At 41.8% G+C, this 21,060-nt stretch overlaps 1 pseudogene; it reads right to left on the bottom strand.

The window, feature by feature from the left end:
- Positions 1–9,107: 9,107 nt before the first annotated feature.
- On the bottom strand, positions 9,108–11,167 carry LOC150039872 (stromal interaction molecule 2 pseudogene; annotated as a pseudogene).
- Positions 11,168–21,060: the final 9,893 nt, after the last annotated feature.

The raw sequence follows: 21,060 nt of genomic DNA, 5'->3' as shown, positions 1-21,060 counted from the left end.
CTGGGATGTGGGGATTCAGTTTGAAGCCATCTCAGTCAGAAAACTCTAATACTCTTACCCTTAGTTAAGCAGCAAAATTCCAGCGGTGGCACGATGGATCATACAAGCACACTGCTGATTAGAATAATGAGACATGGGAAAGGGAGGGAGAAATGCTAGTATTGAAATTAGTATGCACCTAATTCCATAGGGCATTTCCTTTTTGTTTGTTTTTGGGTTTTCAGAGATCAAGTTTTTGGTCTGAGTGGGAGATGTAACCAGACTCTATATAGTAGCCATGTTTACCACACAGCTATGTCCTCCTCCCAAAGCACTGTTTCTTGTCATCAAATACCTTTGTAAAATATCTCCTTGCATTTGAACAATTTGATTTGGGGTGCTGAACAAAGAAGCTTACATTGGATTGGGAAAGACATATCCATTTCTTTCCAAAACACGTTCCAGCCTTCACTGGTTCTCTTCCAAGTTTGAAAATGAAACTCATCTGTCATTCTAAAACTGATTTAATTCCTGGCTTAAACAGTCATGGAAAACAGATGTGTTAAGAGAGGACTTCTTATAAGCAGGCTCTTCTGAAAGCAAAAACTGAGAGGCATAGGCGTGGAATTTGACATAGTCCACATCCTGCATAGATTGTTTTCCTAGAAAGCACTTCAGGCTGCATGTGCACCTGGCTGCAGCGACTTGACCATCATTTAACCTTGTATTTCTACTACTTAACTTCCAAAGAGAAGAGGAATTGTCAGGGTTTTTAGTCCTCGGTCCCTCCTGACCCGCAGGAGGGATAGGGAGAACACGTCCTGACCAGGACGAGCCGAGAAAGGAGTGGGCCGACTGACTGCGCGCACCCGGCCCTCCCTCACCGGAAGACAATCAGACACGTCAGGGAGACCCGTCAAGGCAGGAACTCGTTTAATGAGGAAGTACATTCAGATAATATAGGTTGCAGGGGCCTATCAACACAAAGGTGGGCAGCGTGGAGGAGGTCCACATGTTTACTCTCACTCTAGGTCTCAGCAGAGAGTGATTCACAATACTGACGGTATAGCTCAAAGTTAGGCATGGTGTTCATACATGACAGCTCATTTCTTTGGGTGGTTATCTGACTCAGTGATGCAGATTCATGGGTCAGCCTGACCCTGCACTCTGCTCCCAACAAGGAACAATTATCTTTTGACCTGTATCTTGTTGCCTATTTAGTTTCAGAACTGAAAACAAGGACATACTGATACCGGCAGCCTGTCATGTGTATTCTTTATTGTTACACTACTCTAAATTATTTAACACTCAGATGACAAGTACATGGACTCTGCAGATCTTTACATCAGCACATAAGTGAACAACATCACTCATTTAGATGGTACCTGTGAAGAAATTAAACAATACACAGAAATTTAGTATGAGTAGTGTAGAAACATCATTCTATCGACAGGGCTGAGTATTGAAACCATGGCACGTGCATGCTAGGCACACAGATCTGCTATTTGAGCCACACCTCTACCTCTGCTATCTGTGCCAGGCCTCTCTGCAGTACTGAGGTTCAACTTTAGAAGCTTGTGCTAGAGGAAGCCTGAAAAAGCTTTTGGCAATGCTGCTTCATCATGTGAATCTCTATTGTACCCTCATCATGGCCAGGAGTGGACTGGTGACCCACTGGCTCAACTGGATGATATTATTACCAGGAGGATGCACACACACATACACAGTCCTGGGACCTGAAATCAGAGCCTGAGCATTGTCCTTGGGCTTTCTCAAGGCCAGAGCTCTATCACTTGAGCCATAGCACCATTCCCAGCTTTTTCTATGTATGTGGTACCAAGGAATCAAACCCAGGTCCCTTGTGCATGCTAGGCAAGCACTCTACCACTAGAGCAAACTCCTGTCTCAACTCCCTAAATTTTGACTGAGGATGTAATTTCATTAGAAAACCATCACTGCTCATTTAGCAGTTATAATCATGCCTGATGCCAAGATTTTAACACTTTACCCTCAGTAAATGATGTCTATGCACAATTAATTCAGTCAGAATCCTTGGATTCAGATTGATAAAAAAAAGTTTCCATGCTAGATGTGGTGGCTCACACCTTTAATCCTAGCTACTCAGGAGCGCCTAGGCCCCAGAGTTCAAGCCCTGCAATCGATGTGACTGACCAAAAAAAAAAAAGTTATCATTAAGTGTATAGAAAGGCAGTCAAGTAGCTGGGCACTAGTGGCTCATGACTGTAACCCTAGCTACTCAGAAGGCTGAGATCTAAGGATTGAGGTTCAAAGCCAGCCAAGGCATGAAAGTCCATGAGACTTTTTTCTTCTAATTAACCACCAGAAAACCAGAAGTGGCACTGTGGCTCAATGTTGGAGAGCACTAACCTTGAGGTGAAGAGCTCAGGACAGCGCCCAGGCCCAGAGTTCAAGCCCTATGACTACCACCACCAAAAGACAGATGGCTCAGAGTTCAGGCCCCATGACCAACCAAAAACAAAAAGTCTTGGCCAGGAGCATAGCCTAGTGGTAGAATGCTCACCTAGCATGGATGAAGCCCTGGGTTCTATTCGTTACTACCACATACATAGAAAAGGCCAGAAGTGGAGCTGTGGCTTAAGTGGTAGAGTGCTACCCTTGAGCAAAACGTGTCCCAGGACCGTGCCCCAGCCCTGAATTTAATGCCTAGGTCCGCCCCTACCCCACCTCACCCACCCCCCAAAAAAAGGAAGGAAAGAATATCATGTGCAAAATAAGGCAGAAATCCTGAGAGTAAGTCCACTGGCAATTGTCAACAACCCAGAAAATAGGAAAAAGTGGACTTCATGGATAGATTCTTTTCTACCACCCCGAGCAAAAACCAAATGTTAGCAGGCACTTCAATATGAAACCTGTGTTCCCCAGTGTCGTGATGTAAGTTGGTAGTACAGAAGCTACTTTCTCTGATCCTTTGTAACTGCAATCCTGGAAAATGTGAACCCATTGGAATAGGGTCTCATACACAAGGGATCCTATCAGGGTTTTCTAAGAGTTCTCTTCACTGGTAACTAGAACAGCAAGAACTCCATCTCCACACTGGTGTCTTGGTCATTTACTCAACTTGCAAAAGGACAGAATGGCACAGACAAAAGCTGCACTGCTGTGACATTCAAAATAGTTCCCATAAACTTGTTGCCTTGTCTCTGTACATCTTTTATATACATCCCTATCTATATTTGGATATCTGACCTTTTTAAGCAAACCTCTCCCATCATCACTGTGTTCTGGTTCTCTTGAGAACACGGAAGGATTAAATGATTCATAGAAAAATACCATGTGAATTCATACACTTACTTTTTCATCCAAATTAGCTATAATTCACTAACAACTTAATATACTGTACATGCATGGGAATATTTCCTGCTTTTTCCATGAAATGAGGCCTCTTACTAAATTACATGATGACCTCTGCAAAACAAAGTTTTTTATGCATGATCAACCAAGAGTTCTTTCCTTATGAACCTATATAATGTTTACTGTGCTTTTGCTGCTTTCCTTATTTTCCATTTCATTAGCTATGTAGGAACTCAAGCTGACATACCACATGTATTTCTGCTTCCAGGACTCCTCTGCTCCCTTCTTGCTGGTGCGACTCTTGGCTGCCTCTGATTTTTTCCCCCAGACCTGGGGCTTGAACGCAGGGCCCGTGCACTGTCCCTGAGCTTCTTTTACTCAAGGCTAGCCCTCTACCACTTGAGGCAAAGTGTCACCTCTGCTTCTGTTTATTTGGTGATGAGGACTCCAACCTAGGGCTTTCATGCATGCCAGGCAAGCATTCTACCACTAAGCCACATTCCCAGCCCCTGCCTCTCTGATTGATAAAAGGATCTGCAGTACTCCCATCCAGTGTGATGGTGGGTCTTTCAAAGTAACTTGAGTTGTGTGGTGCAAAGAACGGATTCAGACTCCATTAAGCTACGTTGTACATAAAATCTGTTTCCATTCCCTCCAATAAGTGTTTATTGCATATAAATCCTGTGACCATCTTCATTTAGTCTTGTAGTTCCTAGGACTTGACTTCCAAAGAGAACAGGAGCAATTATCTGATCTGATAATCTGATTATCAGGACCTGATCTGTTGTTGCCTATTTACTTTCAAAACTGAAAACAAGGATGTACTGATACCCATAGCCTGTCCTGTATACTGTATGGTTACAATACTCTCAATTGTTCCACACTAAAATGAGCAGCATATGGACTCACCAGGTGTTTGGTTCCAGACAAGATCAGAAGTTATCGTCCTTTGGGTGCTGGTGTCTTCACTATGAAGAAATTAAACACATACACAAGAATTCAGTTTGCAGCTAGGTAAGTGCTGGTGTCTCACACATGTAATCCTAGCTACTAGGAGGCTGAGATCTGAACATTGTGGTTCAAAGCCAGCCTGGGCACAAAAAGTCTGTAAGACTCTTATTCCAATTAACAGACAGAAAACCAGAAGTGGCACTATGGCTCAAGTGGTAGAGCCCTAGCGTTGAGCTGAAGAGCTTAGGGACAATGCCCAGGCCCAGAATTCAAGCCCCACGACCACCCCCCCTCCAAAGAAAAGTCTGTACAGTGTAGAAGAAAATCATATTTTCCATCTACAGTGCTGAGTATTGAAACCATGATTTTCTGCATGCTAGGCACACGATCTTCTATTTCAGCTATACCTCCACCTCTTCTGTCCCTGCCAGGCCTTTCTTCAATACTGAGGTTTGATTTCAGAAACCTGTGCTAGATGAAGCTGCATAGGAATGAGTCTAGCTTTTGGCAATGCTGCCTCATCACATGAACCCCTTGTGTGCCCTCAGCATGGCCAGGATTGGATTGATGAGCCGCTGGCTCAACTAGATAATATTTACTGGGAGGGTTGAGGCCAGATGATAGTAATTGGAAGGCACTCACAGTAGGAGTGGTTTTGAAAGGCCATTTCCAATTCACCCGCCCAATACAGTTCAAGGGTTAAAGCATCAGCCAGCAGCCCAAGAGAAGAAGCACAATGCCATACTACTAGTGCATGGGCACACACATGTGTGCAAACACACAAGTTCATGGAAGTAGTTTTGGCTGTGAGTTTAAGGACTTGACACTCAAGTTGCAATCAAAAAATGCAAATTATATGAGACTGTAAAAAATGGTACTAAAGAGTACAATCAACAAGATGAGGGAAAAAAGGGAAGAAAATAATACAAACCTTCATGGTCCACTTATGTGAAGCACAGAGCTCACCAAACTCACAGGATGAGAAAGTTGAATACTGAGTTGCAAGCTTACAGAAAAGGAGGAAGACAGGGTGGCTTCTGAGCATGGAGGTTCAGATTAAACAAAATGACCCAAAGTTGTCTCACAGCATAGGCAATGCACCTAACACTACCCAGCTGTACAAAAACAGATATGCTGGCACATCGTGTGCTGTGGTTTTTATCCTAATTTTTTAAAAAAATCTTAATTCTGGGAGGTCTTCTTTTATGACTAGTTCTCACTCCTTGCTGCAAACCTGTATCATTCTCCAATTCCTAAAACACAAGGGAACTTTTAACATTCACATAAGAATTTGATTTTAAAAACAGTTAAATTTGTTCCGTTTGGTATTGAAGATGCTTTGTAAATCATTCACCTGAGGCCAAACAGGTATGGCTGAAGGGCTTCAAGTCTCTCCAGTAAGAGCTGGTGGAAAACTTTAAGGTTAGTATAATGAACCGCATCAAAGGACATGGCCTTTCCTCTCTTGTTTGCTTTCAAGCAGCTCCTTCTTTACTCTCTTTCTTCCTAGAGCAGTATCAAATGTCTTTCTCAACTGTCTCTCATTGTTCCCTTTCTCCATTTTCTTCCTATACACTGGAATAGGCTATTATTCCTCTTTCAAAAAGCTGTGGAATAGAAAGACTATATTCTCTACAGGTAAGGAGACTATTGCTTTCTCCTGCTCCAATCTTGTGTGTCCAAGTGAATGAACAAACTTTTCCACCTCACTAAAGGTAAAAGATGAAAGCCACCGTGGAGCTCCACTAGGCAAATAGATGATTTCAGCAAGGGAAGTTCTGGGGCTTGACTTCAGGGACTGGGCACTGATCCTGAGCCTCTCTATGCTCAAGGCTGGCACTCTTAAAATTTTAGCCACAGCATTACTTCTGTTCTCCTGCTGGTTACATTTCTACCCAGGCATGCCTCACACTGTGATCCTCAGATCTCAGCCTTCTGAGGAGCTGCAAATACAGGAGTAAGCCGCCAGTGCCTGGCTCAAATCTAGTCTTAACCAGCTTATCTAAGCAAAAGACCAACATTTAGAAATAAAAACTGGATTAATTTTTTCATCTTGGTGTTCTAGATTGGGCTGTAATCACTAAAATCAGAACACAGAGTCTGGTCATTTTCTGTCTCTTGGACCTAATGCATGTTTCACATCATTTGTGCCAATAAGGTAGTCATCAGCGTAACTGTGCTCTTGGTATAAAAAAACTCATTCTTCCTTATTTTTCTTGGTCAGCCACAGGGCTTGAACTCAAGAGAATGGATGCTGTCCATAAGCTTTTTTTTTCTCAAGACTAGCATTCTATGAGGTAACTGACAGCTTCATTTCTGGCCATTTGGTGGTTAACTGGAAATAAGAGTGTCATGAACTTTCGTGGCTTTGAGCCATGGAGGGGGGAGAGAGAAGAGAAACAGAAGAGAACAAGGAGGGGGAGAGGAAGAGAAAAAGTGGAGAAAGATAGAAGGAAAGGAAGGAAGGAAAGAAGGGAGGGAGGGAGAAAGAAAGCAAGAGGAAGCAAGCAAGCCAGCCAGAAAGAGAGAGGGAGGGAGGGTGGGAGGGATGAAGAGAGAGAGAGAGGGAGAGAGAGAGAGAGACAGAGAGAGAGAGGGAGAGAGAGAGAGAGAGAGAGAGAAGAAGAAGAAGAAGAAGAAGGAGAAGAAGAAGAAGAAGAAGAAGAAGAAGAAGAAGAAGAAGAAGAAGAAGAAAAGAAAAAGAAGAAAAAGAAAGAAAGAAGAGGAGAGAAGGAAAGCAAGAAAACAATCACGGAAGCCATGAACAGCCCCGGAGGAACTGGAATCAGCCTGATCCTATCTTGCAGTGAGAGGAGAAGTGTCCTCCTAAAGCTACCAAGAGCATCCATTTAGCTGCCAGCTTGGAGGTTACCAGTCTAGGAACCCAAGGCCTTGTCTCCCACTGTTCCCTGCGCAGAGTGGGCGTGTCCGAGAGCGTGGGGGCGGAGCCCAGAGGAATGGGGCGGGGACAGCACAGCCCCAGTGCCAGGGCCTCTGGCCAGTCTGCTAAGGTCTAGGGGCCTCTTCACTGAGGGAACAGCATAGGATGGGTGAACTAGATCCTGCCAACCACTGGGTGTCATGGGGAAGAGAGGAGACAAGATGAGCTGCTTCCTGTAAATGAGCCCCTGAACTGTAGCACTCCTCTCCTAAAGTACACTTTTGTTTTTGTGTGTTGGTCCTGAGGCTTGAGCTCAGGGCCAAGGCTCTGTCCTTGAGCTTGTTGTTTTGCTCAAGGCTCCCAACCACTTGAACCACAGCTCGACTTCCAGATTTTCTTAGTAGTTTGGTGGAGATACAAGTCTCATGGCCTTTCTTGCCCTGGCTGGATTTGAGCCGAGGTCCTCAGATCTCAGCATCTTGAGTAGCTAGCAGTAAATATGTGAACCACTGGCCTCCATCTGGAAGTCTGATTGTGTGTGTGTGTGTAACCATCTAATGTGTTATTCACTGATGATTATTTTCAGGGTGGTGGTGACCCATGCCCTCATTTGCACTGTGTTCCACAGGACCCTGAGGACACCTCTGTTATAACATTTATTATTTTTTTTATTGTTGGAGTGATGTACAGAGGGCTTACAGTGACATTCATCAGGTAGTGGGTACATTGCTTCTTTTTGTTTGTGGGGGGGGGGTCATGGGTTTTGAGCTCGGCCTGGGCACTGTCCCTGAGCTCTTCAGTTCAAGGCTACCTCCCTACCCTTGAGCTAAGGCCCACTTCACGTTTTCTAGAAGTTAATTGGAAACAAGAGTCTTAGGTCCTTTTGTGCCCGCACTGGCTTTGAACCTTGATCCTCAGATCTCAGCCTCCTGAGTAGCTAGAATTATAGGCGTGAGTCCCCACTCCCCCTCTCCCCCCAGTGTACCTTGCTTCTTTTTTTTTCAATATGGTCTCCAATTTATTATCTTTTCCACAGTACAAATTTTTCACAAACCATAAGTCCTTTGCAGTTATTCAAAGTCTGTAAACAAGGGTCTGAATCCCCACACTCCCCACCTCAGTTTCAGCTTGTGAATGTTTTAAGTCCTTCAATCAAGCTTTAGCTCTTCCATTCACATAAGGAATCAAGAGGTTTCTCTCCTTAAATTATTTATATTTTTATCATACAGTCTGAAATGCAGTAAATCCCAGTGAAAGCCCTGGGGAAAACAAAACATGATCTTTACAGCAGGACTCGAACCTTTATATTAAATGCATTTTGAAGAAGCGTCCCATAATAAAAGCATGGGTTTTCGTTTCCAGAAATCAAGTCAATTACAAACCTTATTTTCTACTTAAAAACCCATTTTGATCTGAAAGTGAAAACAGTCCCCTATCCACAGTCATTTTACAAACTATACAGTTTAACTTGCAGAGATTTTTTTTTCCAGTCTGGAAAACAGTAGTGCAATTAGTTTTACTTCTTTTCAGTTATATAGTCCATCATGTAAATAGCTCTGTGGAAAGATAAGAAGATGCTCTGGTAAACAAGAAATTTTTGCAAGCCCATGCTGCCTTACTAGTCCATTAAAGCTTGTAAGTCCATAGTGGCTTTCAACAAAATATTGTATATACATCACCATCAAAAATGCAGAAATAAATAGGCAGGAAATGACTCTAAACTGTCTCATCTCTTAATGATTTTTCAGTAATTGGCTTGATGAATTGGCTATGTAGTCACTTAAATAAGCAGACAGTAGGCAGTTGCCTTGCAGGACATTCCACTATGGCATCCAGTTTCGAAAGCCCCAATGGAGTTAATTGCAGTCCTAAAATTAAAACAAAAATAGGGAGTAGAAGATGGATGGAAAAAAACGTGTACAGGTGCTACTGAAATGGAATCCCAACAAAACAGCTAGGTAGGTCACTTAGACTTCTTCTTAAAAAGGCTTTTGATTTTTGATGGCTTTTTGCTTTTCTCTCCATTATGACAAAGGTCATGGGGGATGCTGCTTATCCTGCTAACACTTGGGGCTTCCTGAACTGGTTTGCTTTCGTTGCCAGTGGAGGAACATGATGTGTGATGAGGTTTAGGCACCGGGATGCCACTAGAGAGCTGGTTCATGCTAAAGGACTTCTCCAAGATGCCATTGTACACTTTGCTTGCAGGACTGAAGATCATACTCTTCGTTTCTGTCAGACCTACACAATCAGGAGAGCCCAGGGAGAGATCTGCCGTCACGGGTGAATCTCCTCTGGAAGAATCCTCTAGGGAGAGCTCATCTCTGGATATCTTCCGAGGAGACACTGGTTGGTATATCTCGAGGCTGGGGGGAGGAGACTGCTTCCTTCCAATGGAAGAGTTCAAGGAGTCACATTCTGAAGCTGTGTCTGGCACTTCCCATTGCTTTTCGGCAGTGAAATAAATGGCCTCCTCCTCTTCTTCATTCCGATAGAGTGCAGGGCAACTTGACACTGAGAGGATGTCTGGATCCGGGGAAGGCAATGAGTGCTGGGGATGCTGAGGCAGGTGAGGATGACGAGGATGGGCTGGATGAGGAGCATGTGGAGGAAGCTGGGCTCGCTGGGACTGTGATGAAGAGGGCACAATGCTAGGGCGAGAGCGACACAAGCTGCTGCTTCGGGCTAAAGATCCAGCAGGTTTAGCCACAGTCCCAGGAAATGGAGACAGGATTGGGGGTGTGTCTTCATCTAAGTCATCAACCCCTCCAGCAATTGGGTAGGGTGGAATGGAAACTCGGGGCAGCACTACCCAGCTGTGATCTGAATAAAGGGAAGACGTCAGGCTGGGGAGTCCCAAGTTATGGGCTATCTGAAAGCCACAGATCTTCTCAATCTGTTGCCAGCAAAAAAGTCGTTCTCGTAAACAAGTTGTCAACTCTGAGAGAGCTTTCTTTGCTTCCAGAATCTTGTGATCTACTTCATCTAGGGAGGAGCTATGAGCAACGTGCAGCGTCCCAAAGACGGTGCTTCTCTTCTTTTTAATTTTTTCTGCCTCATCCTTAGCGATACCTAACTGCATTTCAGCATTCTGTCTTTTGATGTTGTAGTACTGTACTTCTACTTCATGGGTTAACTGAAGCCATTTTTGAAGAGCATCTGGAACAGACCAGCTGCTTCGCAGTTCAAATTCTTTTTCAGCCTTTTTTAGAGCCATGCGAACCTGCTCCAATTCCTGCTCTGCGTACTGACATCTGCTCAGTTCACACTCAGCTCCTTCCCTGAGCTCTCGCAGCCAACAGGCCTCCTCCTTGGCATAATTGATTTCATCCATCATTTTGCGCTCTAGATTTTGCTTCTCAACAGCAACATTTCTGTTTTCTTCCTGTGCCTTTTCAAGCCTCTCTTGTAAGTCCGTAAGACTTTGTTCTGCAGTTTGTAGACTCTAAGTCTTTCATCATTTTTGCAACATGTTCTTTTGATGTCTTATTCTGTGTATAAGCAAACCAGCATCCTCCAACACCAATTAGAATAGAAACTGTGAGAATAAAATCCTTCATCCAGTTATGGGGTGGACGCGTTAGAGGTCCAAATAAAACCACATCCAGGGCCTTGAGCTGTAGTTTCTGTCTGTGACTCCGGTCGTTGATTTTCAACTGAGAAATCATAAATGAAAGCTCATGTACTGCGATCCTGGGAAGTGTTGTTCCTTTGACATTATTGTCTCTAAAATTCTTCTCATATTGTGGGAGTTCCACAAATTCTATCAACCACTGAAGGGGATCTTCAAGGGTCCAGTTATGAACTTCCGATGCTTTCCATCGCTTCCACAAATCCTCAACAGTAATAGGCTTGTCTTCTCTGTGCAGATGGCTATGCGTATTACTCGCATCTTTATACTTCCTATCTTCTCTGATAAATTCATGGCTTTCCTCTACTTCAATCCCACCATCTTTGTCATCATCCATTTGTTTATGGATCGTCTGAAGAGCTTCCAGACTAAATCTGTCTTCTTCTGTGAAGCATGGTGGACTCAGTGACCTGCAGGGATCTGTCAGCAGCGCCGGGCGATCGCCCACCACTGGCGCTAGAGAAGTGGCCGCCCCAGCCTAGCCAGTAGACCTTCGCCGGCGGAGGTGTCTGGGCACCAGGTCGCATCTGTCCATGGCTCCAGCCACCAGGAGCCCGAACACCAGCAGCGCAGCCCAGCGCCGCCCAGGCAGTCAGCCCGAGGCCAGGGCTGGCTTTGCGGAGGGATGCGGGGCGAGGGGACCGCGAGGCGGCGGCGCCCTGGCCTCCGGCCACTCGCTGGCCCTGTGAGGCGCCAGACTCAAAGGAACTTAGGCTCAATGGTTTCCCTCATTCGTCATAATCAGTAGAAACCTTGGGCTCTACTAGCAGAGATCTGCAATAGAGCAAAATTTTGATACGTAAGGCCATATAGTATGAAGCTAATTGAAAGGACCTCCAGGATATTGAAACAAAAGCCATATAACGAATGATTGTTGTCCTTAATGTACTATGTTGTCTCTCATCTCCTTTGCTGTCCCTTGGGTACCTCATATTGTTACAGTCTCTCACTTTGTTATCTGATATATTGAATTTATTTGTATTTGGTTATTTGAAATTTGATAGGGAAGGGGGGAAAACCAAGACGGATGGGGGGTGTGGGGGGGAGGGTAATGGGTACCAAGACATGTGAAAGGGTATCAATGTATGTGAATTAATGCACCTTCTCTCTGGCAAATATCATGTAACCCTTTTATTAATTACAATAAAAAATTTAAAAAAAGAAAAAAAATAAAGCTAATGTACAGAAGAAAATTTCCATTGAACTCTCTCACATGATTTACTGCTTTCTTGCCAGAGAAAGCTTTTCCTTAATAGATTAATACCCTCTTGGGTCCTTTTGTATCTAGGAGAATACTTGTTTTTCTTCTTGTTGGTGTTGCTTCTTGGTGATGATCCTATGGCTTTAACTCAGAGTTGGGCACCTATATGTTTTTGCTCTTGGTTAGCACTCTCCCATTTGAGCCACAGCTCCACTTCTAGTTTTTTGGAGGTTTGTTGGAGATAAGTCCCATAGACTTTGATTCCTAAGCTGATTTCAAGCAGGGATTCTGAGACCTCAGCCTCCTGAGTAGTTAAGATTACAGTTGTGAGCCACTAGAGCCCAGCTGATGATACTTTTTCTTTTGCTTAATTCAGTATTAGGATCCCTCTGATCATATCAATATCATCTTTTGAGACATAAGCAATTTTTCTTCTAGAAAGTGTTTTCATATTTTATTTCTAGCCCAGTGAAGATATTAGTACTTAAAATATGTATTTGATACTCAACTATAGTAGTTTAAGTTAAATAAAGAATAAACACAAATATAAAAGCTCTGATTTTCTCTGTATGATGACTTCAGTGTGCAAGATGGAGTTTTAATACCTGTGAAAACTACTTTTAAAATATTTCCTCTGGCATCTGTTAAACCACATCTTGTAATTTTTGGGGGGTGGGTCATGGGTCTTGAACTTGGCCTGGGCACTGTCCCTGAGCTCTTCAGCTCAAGTTTACCACCCTACCCTAGGTGTTGTCCTTGAGTTCTTCAGCTTCCCTAGGTGTTGTCCTTGAGTTCTTCAGCTTCCCTACTCTTGAGCCAAGCCCCACTTCCCGCTTTCTAGAGATTAATTGAAGATAAAGTGTCTCAAGTCCTTTTGTGCTGGGGCTAGCTTTGAACCTTGATCCTCACAGTTCAGCCTCCTGAGTAGCTAGGATCTGATGTAAACACCTGAGAGTCTTTTATTGCAAGCTTGAGCCTGGGCTCCTAATCATCAGCCACACAGCAGGTTAGAATTGAGAGCCCCGATCCTTCAGTTAGCAGGGTTTTTTGTTTTTTAGTAATTTGACCATAAGGCACAAGCTGGCCATATGCAAGAGGCCAATAAAAATGTAACATTTCCACCTGGTTTCTTGCCTTTGTTCTTCTGTCAGGAATTTACAGCCCACAGCTTACTCAGGAAATTAGGGGGAAATCTAGAGAGGAGTGTCTTCAGTCTACTAGATTCCTTCTTAGAGAGGATACTTTCTGGCACTAATTTGATCACTGTGTGTGTGTGTGTGTGTGTGTGTGTGTGTGTGTGTGTGTGTGTCTGTGTGTAGTAAGGCTTGAAATCCAATCCTCAAAAACTTGCTTGGTTGTTTACTTATGGCTGGCTCTGTACCACTTGATCCTCTACTTTCTAGTTTTTTGATGACTAACTGAAGGTAAAGTTCTTCTATATTTACCTACCCCTGGTAGCTATGAACCAAGATCCTCTGAGCCTCTTGAGCAAATAGGATTATAAGAGATGAACTACTGGCATGCATATCTATTGGCATGGGGTTTCTTTCTTTTATTCACTTGTAAGAAATGTCAGAGGAAAACAAATGACTTATAATTAGGACTACTCAGATAAAACACTGATGTTTAACACATGGGTTAACATTTGCAATGCTCATCAACCTTCTGTATGATTTCAATCTTTTATATCTGTAATGTGCAATTAGATTTCTTCAGCCCTATTTTTGGCAATAATTAGGTCACTTACAAGAAAGTTGGTTCTTCCTCTCTTGGTTTTATAAATTTTTGGATATTTCAGGGCAGGATTTATGGAGTGTTAATTTTGCCCTGCTGTAGCAAGGCATCTCTGATGTCCTCTGTTCTGTAAAGACATCACTTCCTGGCAGTGTGTGAACAATAGGTAGTTTCCTGTCATCTCTTCATGTGTTTTATTCCTCAATGTCAGGCTCCTTTCTGAACACACGTGATCCACTGCTCTGTTACATATGCAAGGGGGTCCTGTGTAGCTCTCCTGGATTTCCCTCATACCACTCTGAACTCTCCAGTGCGCTGTCATGTGACACTCATCCTCCTCGCTTCCATCAGCCTGTTTCACTCACAATTGCATCTTGGGAACTTGGAGTATGCACCACCTAGCTCCCTAATTTCTTTGCCTTGGTCTGTGCATTCACTGACTTCATTCTCTTAAATAGGTTGTCTTCAAAGTGCTTTAATGTGGTTTGCTTGAATATTTTTGGATTGGCTTCATACAGAAACAGAGCTCAGTGCAGCTTACTCCACCTTAGGTAGAAACAGACTGCCATGAAGCATCAGTAAATATTGTAGACTGGATAAATGCCAGTTCATAGTCTCTCTTCCTGCTTCCTTTTTAGTGTTTAGCTATCAATGTAGCTATTTTCTTCTGGAAAGTACTCCTGTGCCTAAAGAAGGTCAATTCCTAGGAGAAAATGCATTTTATTCCAGCATCTAGTGAATCGATAGTGGCCATTTTTCTACCTTTCCATTGCCCTAGTCTCTAAGCTAACCCAGAACAAGGATGTAACTCATCTACCTACAGATCTTCATGTAGTTGTTTCATGAAGTAGAACCTCTTTATGCACTTGGACAGAGAGTGGATGAGAAAATATGTGTTCCTTTATAATAAAAAAATAACCCAACCTGACATAGCTTTTTCCCTTGTTTTCTTTCAGGTTGGTTATTTCAGCCAGAATGCACTTCATTCATATGTAAAATACGTATGAGAATATGCTTGGGAAATATGTTGAGATGCCAAGACAAGGAGCAAAAAAAAAGCAAAGAATATGTTATCACAGTTACAGTGTGAAGAACAGGAAGGAGAATTTTGCCATTTTGAGGTAAATGCCTATCTATATGTAGTGTTTGACAGTTTGGGACAAGTTAGTTTACCACTGATATATGTAATGATCAAAGGCATATTTCTTAAATCATAATTTTAATGACTTCCTAAAAGGAGAATATACTGAGATCTCATTGTAAAGCAAAGCATTTTGAATATGCTATTTGTTGATGCTGCCAGAAAGAATATTCTGTATATAAATAATTTTATATGTTCCTATTTAATTACTTTCAATAAATATTTTTATGTATAGGATTATAAAATTAAAACATGAGTTTGATCAATATCTCAAAAATACTCATAGAAAGAATCTTCATTCACAGCTCCTCAGCACTCAGCCGTGTTATGACATATTTCCAATATTAATAACACTATGGATGCAAAGGAATTTTTCATTTATTCTTTTGATCTGGTTCTCAGAAATGCAAGTTCCTTAGGAGTTCTTTATTGACTAATGAAATGCTGGTATTTGTCCTTGGCAAACCTCACAGGACTGTGGACAGCATGAAGGAGGCCATTGAAGGAATTTCCTTGGTGATTGCACACACTCAGTCTCTTGCCCATACTCCTGTCACAAGGCCTAGCAGTGAGGGCTATTCTACAGAAAAACTTCCACGTGATGCAGAACTGAAGGGAAGTTTCTCTCCTGGAGAAAACCATGTGACTTCTTCCTCAATGCATACACTTCAGTTGAGAGCCTGGACCAGTACCTGAGCAGGGTCAGTTGCGTCAATGTTTTCCACTGGCTTGCGGTATTTGAATGATTATTCTTCAGTTTTTGACATCCTGACTTGTTTGACTGCCTTGTATGTATTGAGTTAAGATTGCTACCATTCAGTGTTCATAAAAGAATTGGAGATCTTGGCATTTTTTAAAACCTCTAGGTCTCATTCTGAATTGCTACAGGTTTTTTTTTTTTTTTGGTCATGGGACTGGGTGTTGTCCCTGAGCCCTTTCAGCTCAAAGCTAAAGCTCTTGCCCTACCCTGGAGCCCCAGCGCCACTTCTGATTTTGTAGTCGTTAATTTGAGATAAGAGTCTCATTGACTTTAGAGCCTGAGCTGGATTTGAACCGTGATCCTCAGATCTCAACTTCCTGAGTAGCTAAGATTACAGGCACGAGCCATGGTGCCTGGCCAGCTGTTTATGTTTGTTTGTTATTGTTATGTCTTTTTTGTTCACAGTGGGGCTTCCAGTATCCTCCATACTTGTGTTCTCTATTCGTGGGATAATTTCAACAGTTGCTCTGAGTTTATTAATGTTTATCAGATAGTATACTGAAGAGCATTTTATACATGTCCTATACCTTCTCTTGTCATGTCCTCACTCCCCACTGCTGCCCTTACTGCAAAAGGTCCTCTTGTACATTCCTATTATTCATCTTTAAAGTCTAGATTCACAAAATGGAGAGAAAATGTGACATTTGGCTCTCAGTGTGATGTATTTGGCTTAACATGATGAGTTCTCCTGTCCATTGTCCTCATAATGATTTCACTCCATTTTTAGAGCAGACTCATTCCTCATTTTGTCCACATATAGCAGTTTTGTATATACTCATTGATGAGTAGGCAATAGTTTTGATTCCTGTGTTTCAACATTTTTGTTGTTGTTGTTGTGAGACCTGAACTCTGGGCCTGGGCTCTTTCCCTGAGCTCTTCAGCTCAGTGGCTTCAATGCCACTTCCGTTTTTCTGGTGATTAATTGGAGAGTACTGTGCCATGTATTTCCTGCCTATGCTACTTTGAACTGTGATCCTCAGATCTCATCTCCTGACTAGTGAAGATTGCAGGCGAGAGCCACTGGTGTCCAGCTTCAACTCTTTTGAATAGTGCTAAAATAGGCACAAAGGTACGATGAGAAAAGTTATGTTTTGTGTAACTTGACTCCATAAGGATATGGAAATTAGCATATTTTAAGTTTCTGTGGAAGCAGCATCTGAACTGGTTTGGAAATGAACACTGCTGTCTAGACATATCACTGGCCATGCTCACCACCTTCGTGATTTCACCTCACAAAACCTGATTGTCCTGCACCATCTCAAGCTTACCCTCCATGCTGGAGCTCATATGCTTACAATTGAATGTCAGCAGATAATTTTATGGACCTGTAAACTTTAAAAATGAACTCTGTTTCATGAATAAAATTGTGTCCTTTGTTCAAACACAAAATCTTTTTCTATGTGGTTTTGTTATTTTAATATATAGTGGGTTTACAGTTATATTTGCCAGATAGTAGGCACATGACTTCTCACACACTGATACTCCTCATGTGTTGTCCTCATTCCCCTTCCCCACCCGATCATCTTGTTTTATCCCCTTCCATTTCTTATTTTAAATAAACAAATAAACGTATGTACATTATACCTGACAACAAAGTCAGATATTGTAACGATATGAGATTAACCAAAGGGCAACAAAAGAGAAGAGAAATAACATAGTACATTAAGAACAATAATCACACAAGATAAAGCTCTTGTTTCCATATTCTGGAGATCCTTTCATTTAGCCTCATCCTATATGGCCTTATGTATCTAGGTTTTATGCGATTGTAATCCTCTACCAGGAGAATCCTAGGTGCAAACACAAAATCTCTAAATTGTAATTTTCTTGACAACACTTTCACATTAATTTTTTTAAATAACATTTATTGCTGTAAGTCTTTTGGGTGTGATGGTAGATTTCATTTAAGTTCTAAGCAAATAATTGGATTTTACTATGCTACAGGTCAAACTTCCTGTGCCACACTTGTGAGCTCTATACCTTTGTCTTTAAATTCTCACTGTCTTGCCATCACTAGAATGCCTGCTGGATAAGTGAATATTAATAACTTCTATGTTAGGTATTGTGGGAAACCAATATGAGTCTGGGGTCTAACAGAGTTATACTCGAAAGGCCTATATTGAGGACAAAGGGTGAAGAGTACAATCTGCCTGCCTTCATGCAAGGGTGGAGTGACCTTTTTGCCTAAATTCTCACGGGTCATGACAGTGTGCTTTGATAGTATTCCCAGACTTGTTTGGTTACCCTCTCCCTCCAGGAGATAGATTTGCTGAAAATAACTTGATAGTTGAGACTGGATGATTCTTTATACAAACAATAAGTCTTCTGAGAATTCTTGTTATTATTCAAGTATGGAACTGTAGCTTGATTGCCAACATAAGCAATTGCTTTCTGTTCACTTGTACTAAGGTATAAAATAGACAAGCTGTTTAATAAAGTTGTCAGATGCAGCAATTGCTCTGGCCCTCCCAAACCCCTCTGTCTCTGTCTTATTTTCCTTTTAACCTCTCAGCCCTACTCTTCGAGGACCCTTGACTGGCTGGCTCCGGCAAAGTATGGGGAGTGTAAGTTATCAATGTGTTTCTCCTATTTGGATTCTGTGCTTACTGTTCTTCTCTCATCTATAGATGTCATGTAACCATTTCATCCCACCTTATGATACAAACCCGGTAAGTTTCCGTGTATGCACACCTGGAAATGCGCAGACTGTGACACATGCCAGCCACTGCTGGGTGTGTGAGAGTACACTGATGATGGTTTTGCTGTTTATCCAGTGTTTGAATATTTCTACACCAAGATTAAAAATTACAGAAGCAAAATATTTATTGGAACACATAGAGAAATATGTTATCTGTCCCAGTTGTTAAAGTAGCCATTTCCACCAGTGAGCCTTGGCTCAGAACTCTGATGGGATTCTCTAGATGTTTGAACATACAGAGAAGTCACACAGGCCTGTGTTAAAAATGAGATTCAACCATGTCTTCCTACTCAGCTCATTTCCACACTGGTGCCCAAAGCATGATTTGATATATAATTCATGAGATCCGGCTAGGGAACACGATGTTTAGAAATCAACAGGGAAATTTGAACTTTCTTCAAGTTAATGAAGAACATAATACTGAGCAGCACACTCACTTCAATATGGAAGTTACAAGTTGTTTTCCAAGAGGTACAAGACATGGGAGTATGGGCAGTATGCCTGAGAGACAGGAGTGGAGTGGGGGTTGGTTAATGCTATCGAGATGAGGTTGGTCAGATGCAATAGCCCTTAATATTTTAAAGCAGCTTCCACAAAATAATGAAGTAGAAGTAAGGCAACTTATTTGAACTAATCAGATAATTTTGAAACAAAAAGTTGGAGTAATTCTGAATCTTTCCTTAGCAGCAATCAGTGACATGTGGCTAAGGTCACATAGAAATGCCAATGATATCCAAATACAAATAAATTCAATAAACCAGATAACAAAGTGAGATACTATACCAATATGCTACAGTATCTCACTTTGTTATCTGATATATTGAATTTATTTGTATTTGGATATTTGAAATTTGATAGGGAAGGGGGGAAAACCAAGACGGGTGGCAGGTGTGGGGGGGAGGGATACGGGTACCAAGACATGTGAAAGGGTATCAATGTATGTGAATTAATGCACCTTCTATCTGGCAAATATCATGTAACCCTTTTACTAATTACAATAAAAAAAATTAAAATTAAAATTAAAAAAGGAAGAAATGCCAATGATACAATCAGATCACTACCTTAATTTGCAACAGTCAAAAAGCATAATATAGCTAAAAAACTAGAAGAAAGGTTGATGAACAGTTCTTTCCTTATGACTATACACTAATGTTTCCTGTGGTTTTGTGGCTTATTTTCTAGTTCACTTGCTATGTGGGATACAAAGCTCATTTATCATCTGCATCTGTGCTTCCATGATGCTTCTGTTCCTCCCTGCTGGCACCACTGTTGGCTCTCTGTCCAGCCTATCTGATTGATAAAGGATCTGCAGAACTCCCATCCAATATGGTGGTGGGCCTTTCAATATAACAGAGTTGTGGGGTACAGAAAACTGATTCAGGCTCCATTAGCTACTCTGTATGTGAAGTTTGTTTCCATTCCCTCCAGTAAGTTTGAGCTGCATACATGTACTGTGGCCATCTGCATTTGACCTTGTAGCTCCTCCTACTTGACTTCCAAAGAGAACAGGAGCAATTGTCTTTCCACATAGTCTACTGTTGCTAATTTTCAATATTGACTATAAGGCTTTACTGTTATTGATAGCCATTTCCAACTCACCAGCATAATGCTGAACGGGAAAAGCACAGTTCAAGACTTCAAGCACTAGCAAGGAATACAGAGTCATGGGGCATAATGCCATAAAAGCAATGTGCATGCATGCACACACACGCACACAACACACACCCATTATAATTTCTTTGAGAATGTGATTTCACTAGAATACCCAGTCACAAAACTATAATCAACGATTTTTCTTGACATAGTTGTTGTTCACATAATTGTCCTCATTATCCATGCTAAAGAATGAAATTATAGTCAAATACCATGTAAATTCATTCGACTTACTTTTTTCACACACTTTTACTTCAATTTATCTAAGCACCATTTTAAATGATGCTTATGAAGAAGGATATTTCCTGTTTTTTTCATAGACATGAGACTCTACAAAAGCAAAGTTTTATGCTACATTGATGAAAATTTCTTTCCTGGTTAACCAACCCAATGTTAAATGTCCTCTTGTTTAAGCCATTTTAAAGCTAACATACTTTGTAGGAACTTATGTCCTTACTCCACATCTAAAATTCTGCTTCCATGTTCCCTCTTCTCACTCCTTGCTGTACTAATGCTTCCTGTCTGACCTGCCTATCTGATAGGGAAAAGGAACTGAAGGATAGAAGCAGGACCCTCATCAAATGGGGCAGTCAGAGTAGGAGAATTCTTTGGTATTAAGTGTTGAGCCTGGGTTTGTTTGCTCCTTTGTTTCTTAGGGCCTTCTCACTTCAGTGGCTTGTGACTTCCATATATCCATTGTGGCAATCTTACTAAGCATTGTGTTTGTTAGTAGTTGATTTCACAACAGACCATAAGCAATTATCTTTTGTCCTTTTCAATTGTTTTCCATTTATTTTTGTTGTATGAGAACTCAGTCAGTGAAAAACAGAGAAGCCAGATTTTGAGAGGCAGAACTGGGAGTCTTTATTGGAGAGCCAGTGACTGCAGGGAGACTTCTGTTCAAAGACCTGCAGCGTAGCGTAGAGCTTGCACAAAGCTTTTAAAGACAAAAAAACACATGATTTGGGTGAGGAGCAGTCATTCTCTGGAGCCAATCTTCCCTAAAGCCAAACAGCATGACATCTCCATATTCTCTGAAGACAAGCTCTCCTAAAAATGGCTTGTTTCACTTTGAAGGTTTTGTAGCTGGATGAAAAG

This window comes from Megascapheus bottae, unplaced genomic scaffold, assembly GCF_031878675.1.
Source record: "Megascapheus bottae isolate mThoBot1 unplaced genomic scaffold, mThoBot2.hap1 HAP1_SCAFFOLD_162, whole genome shotgun sequence".
Classification (NCBI taxonomy): domain Eukaryota; kingdom Metazoa; phylum Chordata; class Mammalia; order Rodentia; family Geomyidae; genus Megascapheus; species Megascapheus bottae.
The sequence above is the reverse complement of the archived record's forward strand: the minus strand, read 5'-3'. Positions and strand labels throughout refer to the sequence as shown.